Source organism: Bufo gargarizans, chromosome 1 (genome assembly GCF_014858855.1).
Source record: "Bufo gargarizans isolate SCDJY-AF-19 chromosome 1, ASM1485885v1, whole genome shotgun sequence".
Lineage (NCBI taxonomy): Eukaryota > Metazoa > Chordata > Amphibia > Anura > Bufonidae > Bufo > Bufo gargarizans.
The window spans coordinates 345,733,962-345,745,221 of NC_058080.1; positions in this window are offsets into that span (position 1 = coordinate 345,733,962).

The window sequence follows — 11,260 nt, forward strand, 5'->3', positions numbered from 1 at the left end:
GGGCGACTGTCTTGTGTAGAGGCTAATTTTTTTCAGGATGAGATGACTGTTTGATTGGCACTATTTTGGGGTGCGTAAGACTTTTTGATTGCTTGCTATTACACTTTTTGTGATGTAAGGTGACAAAAAATAGCTTTTTTTACATCGTTTTTATATTATTTTTTTATTTATGTAAGTTTTACACAATGATTTCATTTTTTAAACAAAAAAAAATCATGTTTTAGTGTCTCCATAGTCTTTTTCAGTTTTTGAGTAAATATCTTGGATAGGTAAGAATTTTTGCAGGATGAGATGACGGTTTGATGGCACTATTTTGGGGTGTGTATCACTTTTTGATTACTTGCTATTACACTTTTTGTGATGCAAGGTGACAAAAAAAGGCTTTTCGTTACACTTTTTTTTTTTTTTTACGGTGTTCAACTGAGGGGTTAGGTCAAGTGATATTTTTATAGAGCAGGTTCTTTCGGACGCGGCAATACCTAATATGTATACTTTTTTTTATTTACTTAAGTTTTACACAATACCAGAATTTTTTATACAAAATAAAATTGATGTTTTAGTGTTTCCATCTTCTGAGCCATATTTATTTTTTGGGGGATTGGCTTAGGTAGGGGCTCATTTTTTGCAGGATGAGGTGATGGTTAGATTGGTAATATTTTGGGGGGCAAACGCCTTTTTGATCACTTGGTGTTGCACTTTTTGTGATGTTAGGTGACAAAAATTGCTTTTTCTTTTTTTACACCGTTTTTATAATCATTTATTTTTTATGGTATTTATCGGACAGGGTGTATCATGTGATATATTTATAGAGCTCATCATTTACTTTATAAATTTTATTAAAAAACATTTTGTTTTACTTTTTTTTTTTCTTTACTTAATTTCTGATGTTCACTTTTGGGGGTCAGATCCCCTCTGCAATGCATTACAAATAAATTTGTATTGTAATGCATTGCCTGTTTGTGTACTACAGTGAGTAGTACACAAACAGGTTGCCTAGGAGACCCAGCCTGAGGATGGATCTCCTCGGCTCCCGTAGAATGCAGTTCCAGATGCCGTGCAAGGCATTGGGCAGCCAATGCACGGCATCGGGCTGCCTTCTGAGACATCGAGTCCCCACCACAGCAGCGTGGGGACTCGATGGGCTCCCTCAAACACAAACCCCTTCTATGCCGTGGTAGCGACATAGAAGGGGTTAATCTGCAGTGATCGCCGATACAGGACCCCCCTCGGCATTGACCCAGGGTGCCTGCTGATTGATTTCAGCAGGCACCCAGCTCCGATCACCGCCCGCCGCGCGGCAGTGATCGGAAATACACAGGGCATATGGGTACGCCCTGTGATCTTAAGTACCAGGACATCAGGGTGTACCTGTACGCCCTGTGTCCGTAAGAGGTTAAAGAAATATCTGGATGAGAATTTAAAGAAAGTCTTCATCCGGCCATCTACTTCTCCAGATGGAGCACATTTTTTCATTGTTCAAAAGAAAGATCCACCTTGCGTCCCTGTGTAAGACTGTGAACCGGGAAGGGCTCCCAGGATACAGCAAAGTCGCAGACTAGAAAAGCGACACTGACACCAGCATTTGTGCAAGAAACAGAAATTTTGCTAACAGTAGTAATAAAGACAGCAATAACAGTAGTAACAAACACAGCAATATAGAAGTACACAAGATACCCTATACTCCAGGCTAAGAGTCACTGTTCCTGTCGAACTGAACAACCCTAACACGGTGGCGTACACAGCAGAGCCTACAAGTCAATACCGTGCCGCTGAGTCACTGACCTGAGTGTGTACTGTATCTGCTGGTTTCTCCAAACCGAACACAAAGTCCCTGCCACAACATGTGATCCTGCAGGACCTGTAACTTTGACCCTCTGTTCTGATCAGCTCCATGACGCCAATGTTCATTCCTAGGAACAGAATCTGGATCCACACGGTCCACTCAGACAGCTCACAAAATGGCGGACTGCTTCTTCTCCAGGCTGAGTAACTTCACCTATTATGGCAGCCCTGACGGTTCCATGGCTCTTCCAGCCTTCCAGGAACTAAAACTCTCTCTCCTGGACACCATCTGGATCGCTGACAGCCATCAGTCACTTCCAACAGTGACCTGTTATTCCTCCTGGACGCGCCGATGCGTCCTCTCGCGAGACGCGAGATTTCGGGCAGAGCCGGCCCACACATGCGCAGTGCGGGCCGGGAATCGTTAAAGGAGTATTTCGTCACCAGCCTGCCAGCCAATGATCAGCGCTGGCAGGTTGGTGACTTTTAAAAAATCGAATCAGAAGCCATATAACACCTTATATTTATAAATATAAGGTGTTAAATGGCTTCTGTGCTCCTCTGCTGGTCCTTTTCGTCGGTTGGTCCCAGCAGAGGAGCACACATCACAGTGAGTACACACCAAACATTACACTTAGCCCCAGATCACCCCCCATAACCCCAATTAACCCCTTGATCACCCCTGTCAATCACCGAAAGTGATCGGTGTAAACTGTCACTTTTTTTTCCCCACTAGTATTGACTGTTAGGTTTTAGGATAGTTTAGGCCCCTTTGTTAGGTAGTTAGTGTCGGTTAGCGCCCACCACACCACAGTCACTGATTCGCTGATTAGAGATACGCTAATCAGCATTGGTACTTTTATAGTATCTGTAAGTGATCAGAACTGATCAGTCAGATCTATAATAGTATTAGTGTCACCTTAGTTCGCCCTCCACCCAAAACGCAGTGTTTGCCCGATCAGGCCTGATCAGTCGCCCACACGTGCGTTCACCCACGCCCACCCCGCCGCAGTGACAAAAAAAATAATTTTTTTGATCACTGCACAATCACTTTACAAGCGCTGCGGCGATAAAAAAAAAATCTGTTTTGAAATTTTTAATCAATCGCGGCGGCTTCAGGGACTTCGCTAGCCTCTCATTTGTAAGACAGGCTTGCTTTTTTTCTTGGGTAATCTCAGGGAATACCCCCTAAATCTATTTGACCAAATGGCAAGTAAGGGGTATTCTTCTGAAGAGGCCTACAGGCTTCTGACCCAGTCGGATGAGGAATGGCAACCCTCATCTGACGAATCAGAATACGAACCTGTAGAAAGCAGTGTGTCAAGCCAGACAGAATAACAGACATACAGATAAACCCGCAAACCAGGCTCTAGGCGAGAAGTAGGGGAAAGGGTCACCTCCTAGCAAATCCCTGACTTCTCTCCCTGCTCTGCTCAGCCCACATTCAGACCTAGATGGTAGGAATGAAGTGTCCTCGTGCCTGGGCTAAAACACCCTAGATTCCCTGAGATGGTGAAAAGGGGAATAGGAGCAGCCTGCTTGCACAGAACCTGGATGGGAGAGATGACACCAACACAACAAAGAAAAAGCAAACAACAAAAAACTGAAACCACACTTATCTCTGCAGAGCTGGAACAGACAATCTTCCTTCCCTGCTTCCAAGGCCAGAATAATTTCTATCACCCGCTCAGAGCACTGGGATGGAGTGCTATTTAAACTAATGACCCCACCCAGTGCACCTGATGGGAGGCGGATCCAGCACGGCTCCAAAACAAAATACTAAACACGTGCTGCTATTCTGGCCGACCTCCGCACATAGTCAGAGCAGGGCATGACACAGTGGCAGTCTGACCCAAAGTTCGAACGAGGAGGTTGAGGTCCCTGATACCACCAGGCGTACCTGGCCCCGTGTTGCTAGACCACAGGTTGCGCAGGATCCGCTTCACGGGCAGCAGAGTGGGGCTGGCGCTGTCGGACTAAGTGGTGAGTCCGGCAGCGCAGCCTATCCTGGACCTAGTACCAGCACTGCCGTACAACATGGTGAAGTGGCGAGCAACAGAAGGGCAGTTGAAGCTGGTACGGTGGCACGTGCATTAGTTCCCCCATCGCAGCCACCGCACAGACAGGCCCGTAGAGCCCCTAGAGTCGCTGAGGTGCTGGCAAACCCTTATTGGCAGCCCGCAACTTCAGCCGCACCAGTAGTTCCTTCTTTCACCGCCCAGTCTGGAGTTCAGGTTGAGACAGCTCAGATCGGATCAGCATTGGGGTTTTTTGAGCTGTTCTTGACTGCGGAGCTGTTGGACTTAGTCGTGGCAGAAACAAACCGGTATGCCACTCAATTTATAGCTGCCAAGCCGGGAAGCTTTTATGCCCAGTCTTTCCGGTGGAAACCCGTCCAAGTTTCCGAAATTAAAACTTTTCTGGGCCTTCTCCTCAACATGGGCCTAACAAAAAAGCATGAATTGTGGTCATATTGGTCCACGAACCCAATTCATCACATGCCCATGTTCTCTGCTGCCATGTCCAGGACACGATTTGAGGCCATCCTGCGTTTCCTGCACTTTAGTGAGAACAGCACCTCTCGTCCCAGAGGCCACCCAGCTTTTGACCGGCTCCACAAAATTCGGCCCCTCATAGACCACTTTAACACCAAATTTGCAGATTTGTATACCCCTGAGCAAAACATCTGCATAGATGAGTCCCTTATACATTTTACCAGACGCCTTGGCTTCAAACAATACATCCCAAGCAAGCGTGCCCGGTATGGGGTCAAATTGTATAAGCTCTGTGAAAGGGCCACAGGCTATATGCACAAATTTCGAGTTTGAGGGTAAAGATCAGAACCTGGAACCGGTCAGTTGCCCTGACTACCTGGGGAGCAGTGGGAAGACAGTCTTGGACTTGGTGTCACCCTTATTTGGCAAGGGGTACCATCTTTATGTGGCCAATTTTTACACAAGTGTGCCCCTCTTCAGGCATTTGTTTATGGAACAGATTGGCTGCTGTGGCACCGCACGACCTAGTCGCCGGGGGCTTCCCCCAACGGCTCGTTATCACCCGTCTTGCAAGGGGGGAGAAGGCTGCTTTGTGTAATGAAGAACTGCTCACAGTGAAATGGAGAGACAAGCGTTATGTTTACATGCTCTCCTCCATTCACGCAGACACGACAATACAAATTGAACGAGAAACCGGAATCATTGAAAAGCTCCTCTTGGTCCACGACTATAATTTGCTCATGGAAGGGGTGGACTTCAATGACCAGATGTTGGCTCCCTATTTACTTTCCCGCAGAACCAGACGCTGGTATAAAAAGGTGTCTGTATATTTAATTCAATTGGCTCTGTATAATAGTTTTGTTCTCTACAGGAAGGCTGGGAGAACAAGATCCTTCCTCAAATTTCAGGAAAAGATCATCGAAAACCTCCTGTATCCAGGATGTTCCGTGGCCCCAACCACCAGTGTAGTGAGCTGTCTACACGAGCGACATTTCCCCAATGTCGTTGCTGGTACCTCAAACCAACCGCCACCCCGAAAAAGATGTCGTGTCTGTAGCAGGAGTGGAATAAGGCGTGACACCCGCTATTTCTGTCCTAACTGCCCTGACCACCCTGCCCTATGCTTAGGGGAGTGTTTCCGGAAGTACCACACACAGGTACACTTAGCATAGGGATTGCGTCACACAGGACAGGCACACAGGGCTCTTAGGGCCATTTCACTCACAGCTGCTGCAAACCTCTCCTTTCACCTGGGACAAAGTGCATAATGTACTTCACCACATCTCTGGGCGATTTGCGCTTTGCACATTGTCCCATGGGGAAGGAGAGGTTTGTCCTATAAAAAGGTAAAAAAAAGCAAAACAAAAAAAAATCACCGGTAAGCAAAAAAGTTAATGTTCTGTTCCAAAAGTTCAATAAAGTTTATAAAAGTTAATGTTCTGTTCAAATGTTATTATAAAGTTCATGTTAATAAACTTATTGCGTTGCGGCCTGTTTTTTTCTTTTTTGTTTTGTTGTTTTTACCTTCTAGGTGGACCAACCGATGAACCAGCTGCAGCACTGATGTGCATTCTGACAGAAGCATTGCGCTGCTGTCAGATTACACAAAAGTCGGTGTATGCGGCGCTGCAAGACGAGATTTCTCCTCTGCAGTAAAAAAGATACGTTTGCCGAGGCTTAAGAGCTGAGGGGCGGGGGGGCGTGGCTTCGGCATGGCGGCGTGAGGACGTGTATGAGGAGAGCTCCGTGTCTAGATTCAGGAGATCCAGCAAAGACCGCTTCCCTACTTGCCTCTCCTGGCCATGACAAGAGGGAGGCGATCGAGGAGTCAGCCTGCGGTTCCTCCTGAGCAGTCCATCGGCCGCTTCCTCCGCTCCAGCCAGCAGGGAGGTGGTGATTCGCCCACAATGGCCGCCGCTCCTTCGTCTCTGCGCCCAGCGGCACCGCCGTTCTCTCCGGCGCCAGCTTTAGAGACCGCTCGTCCACAAGATCGGCACCTGGGGGAAGAAGGATCTTACCATGCGGTTACTGCAGTGAGTAGCCGAGACGCCTGCCTTAGTCCTCCATGGCGCGCTGCACCATCCCAGTCGGATCCCGCAAGTACCGCCGTCCAGGCCCGATCGGGGCCTACTGAAGCGGAGGGCCTGCACACCGCTACTGCTTCTCCCTATGTGGTAAGCCGACACTCTGCCGAATCAAGGCAGCCCCTGGACAGGGCCCCAGATCAGTGGCTGTCCCCTGTTACTGCCTCCAAGGAGAGCCCTGCGGTGGACAAGACGCCGCCATTGATGGCCGCTATCCCCACTCCAGGCCTCACTCCAGGCCGCATGGGCCCGGTCCCGGCTACCCAGTCCCTCAGCCAAAGCGTGCCGGCCATCTTCTCTACGCTGACGCAGCAACCGGAGGAGCACCAGGGGTCCCCTTTACCCCCACCCTCCATTGATCGCACGCTGACAGAACTTTGGGAAATGATAAGGGCACTACCCACTAAATCAGATCTGGAGGCGCAGGTTGCCCGTATTGAGAACAAACATGCCCAGGCCCTGCAGGCTGTCCGTGACGATGTCCACCATCTGGATGACCGATTATCCTCGCTAGAGCACCGCTACGCAGTTACCGCTTCCGTGGTTAATTCCCACTCGGAGTCACTGTCTGCACATACCCTCCAAATGCAAGATTTCTCACTACACCTCGACGACGTGGAGAATAGGGGTCGCCGCAATAATCTTAAGCTTCGCAACATTCCGGAGTCCGTTCCTAATGACCAGCTACATACTGTTGTGGTCGGCATTTTTAATTCAATCTTGGACAATTCTCCTCAGACCAAAATTGAGCTGGACAGAGTCCATAGGACTGCAGGACCTAGAAATCGTGATGTAGACAGACCACGTGACGTCATCTGCCGGGTCCATTTCTATACAGTTAAAGAGCGTATCCTGCGCAAGGCCTGGGAAAAGAAGGAGATTTTCTTTGAGGATATACCGGTCTCCATCCTACCTGATGTATCACGTCTGACCTTGTCTATGAGAAGAATGGTCAGGCCCCTGTTGGAGGCAATCAAGGACGCAGGAGCGTCCTATCGCTGGGGACACCCATTCCATATTATTGTCAGATACCCTAACGGCCAATCCATGCAGGTTCGCTCTCTGGCTGACCTCCCGGAACTGTTCAGATTCCTCGATGTCCGCCCTTTCACAGTTCCTGACTGGACACTGCCTCCGTCCTTGCAAGGCTTGCGCCAGGGATTGGACTTACCGCAAAGAGCATCATCTACATCCCCGAGACGGTTGTCTCCTGGCCGTTCCAGCTCTCTCCGAGGCCGCTTTTCTGGACCACAATACCAGACTCCACGGCGCCTTCCTCCATCTCCTCGTTGATCTGCCGGGGTGTCCCCAACTGCTGAGACTGTCCGTCTGCATTACTCTGGATGGCCCAGCCGAGCTGTCCTTGGCGTCCCGTCCTTCTTCTTGGACTTATGTGGTCCCGAGATAGGCTCTGCACCTCCTCTTCTGTTTCTGTCTTATCCTTGTGATGCCTCCTGTCCCTTTATCTTATGTGTCTCTGCTCCTGCCACTACCCTCCTCTACTCCACTCAGTTAAAGTATCATTACCTCAGGGGAAGGGGTCTTTGGTAGCTTATTCTGTCCTGGTTTTCTTTTCTGGTCACGGATTGCTCTCCGCGCGACAAGTGTTCTTTTTCCTTCATAGGCGCCTGCTGTTCCTCTCCCCCCACTAGGGCACTGTGAGTTCTTGCTCTGTGAGTGTTAACAGACAGGTTACTCGCAGTTACTTCCACCTTGATAGGTTTTTGTCCCTCGGCTGAGGGCTAGATTTCCTTCTTTTCTCCGTCCCGGTGTTCCTACCCCCCTCCCTCTCCTCTCCCTTACCCCCGCGGTCAGCATTCCTTGCTCTCACCCAGTAGTTCTGTTTGTCTCTGGTCTCGGTCGAGTAGTATTGTAACATGTCTGATGTTTTGTTGGTTTCCCTTAATGTACAGGGGTTGAATCTGCCTGAGAAGAGATCGTCCCTTCTGCGTCTCCTCTGGAAGAAACGCGCGCATGTGGCGTTCGTCCAGGAAACTCATTTTCGTTCGTCTTCCACTCCGAAGCTCTCGGACAGGCGCTTTCCACATGTCTACCATAGCACTGATCCTGATACCAAGACGAAAGGTGTTTCCATTCTCATCTCCAACGCTATCTCATGGGACCTGATTGACTCTCGCACTGATGGAGCAGGCAGGTACCTATTTGTAAAGGGTAACTTAGCGGGTTCTAAAGTTACTTTGGCATCAGTTTACGCCCCCAACAATGGTCAGGTGGGATTTTTAGCTAGAACCCTCAGGGCCTTGGAGGATTTCACGGAGGGTCTACTAATTCTCGGTGGGGATTTTAACATTGTCCTGAATCCTCGCTTGGACTCCTCCAAGGGCCAGGTTTCCTTCCCTCTCTCTGCTATAACCAGACTTAAGGAGCTCTTATTTACCCACCAACTTGCTGATACCTGGCGTATCGTTCATTCAACGGCCCGTGACTACACGTTCTTTTCGCATCCCCACAACTCTTACTCTAGACTGGATTATTTCTTCCTGAACCATGCTAGACTGGACCTTCTCTCTAAAGCAGAGATTGACCCCATCACATTCTCGGATCACGCCCTGGTCTCCATATCCCTTTCCCTCCCGGCCCACCAATCCAGAGCCTGGCACTGGCAGTTAAATGATTCACTTCTTCAGGATCTCCAAGTCACTTCGGAAGTCCAGAGAGACCTAACTGAATATTTTGCGACTAATGTAACTCCCGAGAGCGACCCTCTTACCGTATGGGAGGCCCATAAATGTTATATCAGAGGCTCCTTTATTAAGCTAGGGTCTCGTTTGAAGAAGGAAAGGGCAGCGAAGATAGCTGCTCTCCTAGCGCGCATACACGCGATAGAACAGCAGCATAAACAGTCACTGGACTTGCAGCTGGGAGCGGAACTTACCCAGCTGAGGGACCAGGTTCGCTCTTTATGCCTTTCAAAAGCCAAAGCGACCTTAATTAAGTGCCGCAGACATTTCTATGAACACGGTAACAAACCAGGTAGAACCCTTGCACGGGCATTACAAAAGACCAGGCTACGCTCCTTTGTCCCCCAGGTATCTCTCCCCTCCGGTAGAAGGACCTCTCTCCCGAAGGAAATAACAGAAGCATTCAGATCTTACTACCACACCCTGTACAATCTTGACGACTCTCATCAATCCGTTAGCCCTGAATCCAGACCCTCAGTGAGAACTTATCTTGAATCTGCAGGCTTGCCATCTATGCCCCCAGAAGCGGTTTCTGACTTGGAGTCACCCATATCATTGTCTGAGTTACAGGCAGCCATCAAGGGCTCCCAGACGGGGAAGGCCCCGGGTCCTGATGGACTTACGCTTTCCTACTATAAACAGTTTAAGGATATTTTGCCTGCTCATTTTGTAGCTGCCTTTAACTCACTGGATAGGGCCCGCACACTTCCAAATGACACACTAAGGGCGCATATCACTGTAGTCCCTAAGGAAGGGAAGGACCCCTTATGTTGCCAGAGCTACCGTCCCATCTCCCTGATCAATGTGGATCTGAAATTGTTTTCTAAAATACTCGCCACTCGCCTGCTACCTCATTTACAGAAACTGATCCACTTAGACCAAACAGGTTTTTTACCTCTGAGAGAAGCCCGTGATAGTACCACGAGAGCAATTAACATGATCTACCGTGCCGTTACTTCCAAGACTCCAACTTTATTCCTTTCTACCGACGCCGAGAAGGCGTTCGATAGGGTCAATTGGGAATTTATGTTCGAAACCCTACGCCTTGTGGGAATGGGGGACAAAATGATGGCTCGCATTACTAATCTTTACTCCAACCCCTCGGCGGTGGTTAAGGTGAATGGTCAGTTTTCCATGCCCCTGTCCATTCGTAATGGTACAAGGCAGGGCTGCCCCCTATCCCCCTTGATATTCGTGATCTGTCTAGAGCCGCTTCTGTGTCACATAAGGGGGAACCCCGATATTTCAGGGCTACGGATTCATGAGACTTCGCACAAGGTTGCAGCTTACGCTGATGATCTTCTGTTCTTTCTTACCAATCCCAGGGTTACCCTTCCAAACCTTTTTCAGGAGCTAAAAATATACGCTCACCTTTCAAACTTTAAAATTAATTATCAAAAATCGGAGGCCTTAAACATAACCCTTCCCCCCTCCATGGTTCAATCTATTTCAGAGAACTTTCCATTTAAATGGGCTCGTTCGTCCATGAAATATCTGGGGATTTTTCTGACCCCCACACTCGCGGAACTCTACCAGGCCAAAAAAGATTCTTTTTTTCTTCCAAGCCCTACCGATCCACATCCCCAGACTCTTCTTCCACACTCTCTTGAAAATGCTGACCCACTTTGTATGGGCAGGCAAACCGTCCAGAATCGCCAGGTCAATACTTTTTCATCCCAAGCTGGAGGGTGGTCTAGGGCTCCCTGACTTCCTTTCATACCATAGGGCATCGCATCTTCTTAGGATAGTTGATTGGTGTCGACACCAGGCATATAAGCAATGGGTCTCAGTTGAGCAGTCCTTCCTGTCTGCTCCATTGTCAGCCATCCCTTGGTTGTCCACCCAGGTCCCGTTGGAGGCTCGCCTACACCCCACAATTGGCCCCTCCTTGAAAGCCTTAGCAAGCATTCAGAATCGCCCGGGTATCTCTCCTTCCCCTTCTCCTATGTTCCCTATTTTGGGAAACCCACAATTCCCCCCAGGGTTAGAGCGCGGTCCTTTCAAAGAGCTCGTGAACTGCAACAAGTTCAGGGCCCACCATCTGATTACCTCGGATCAGTGGCTCACCCCACAACAGATCTCTGAGACAACGGGACTTCCTACACTTAACCCCTGGCAGTCCAGACAACTCATGCACTTTCTGTCCACACTTCCTCCTGCGTCTACATATGTCCGAGCTAAGACAGATTTCGAGGCC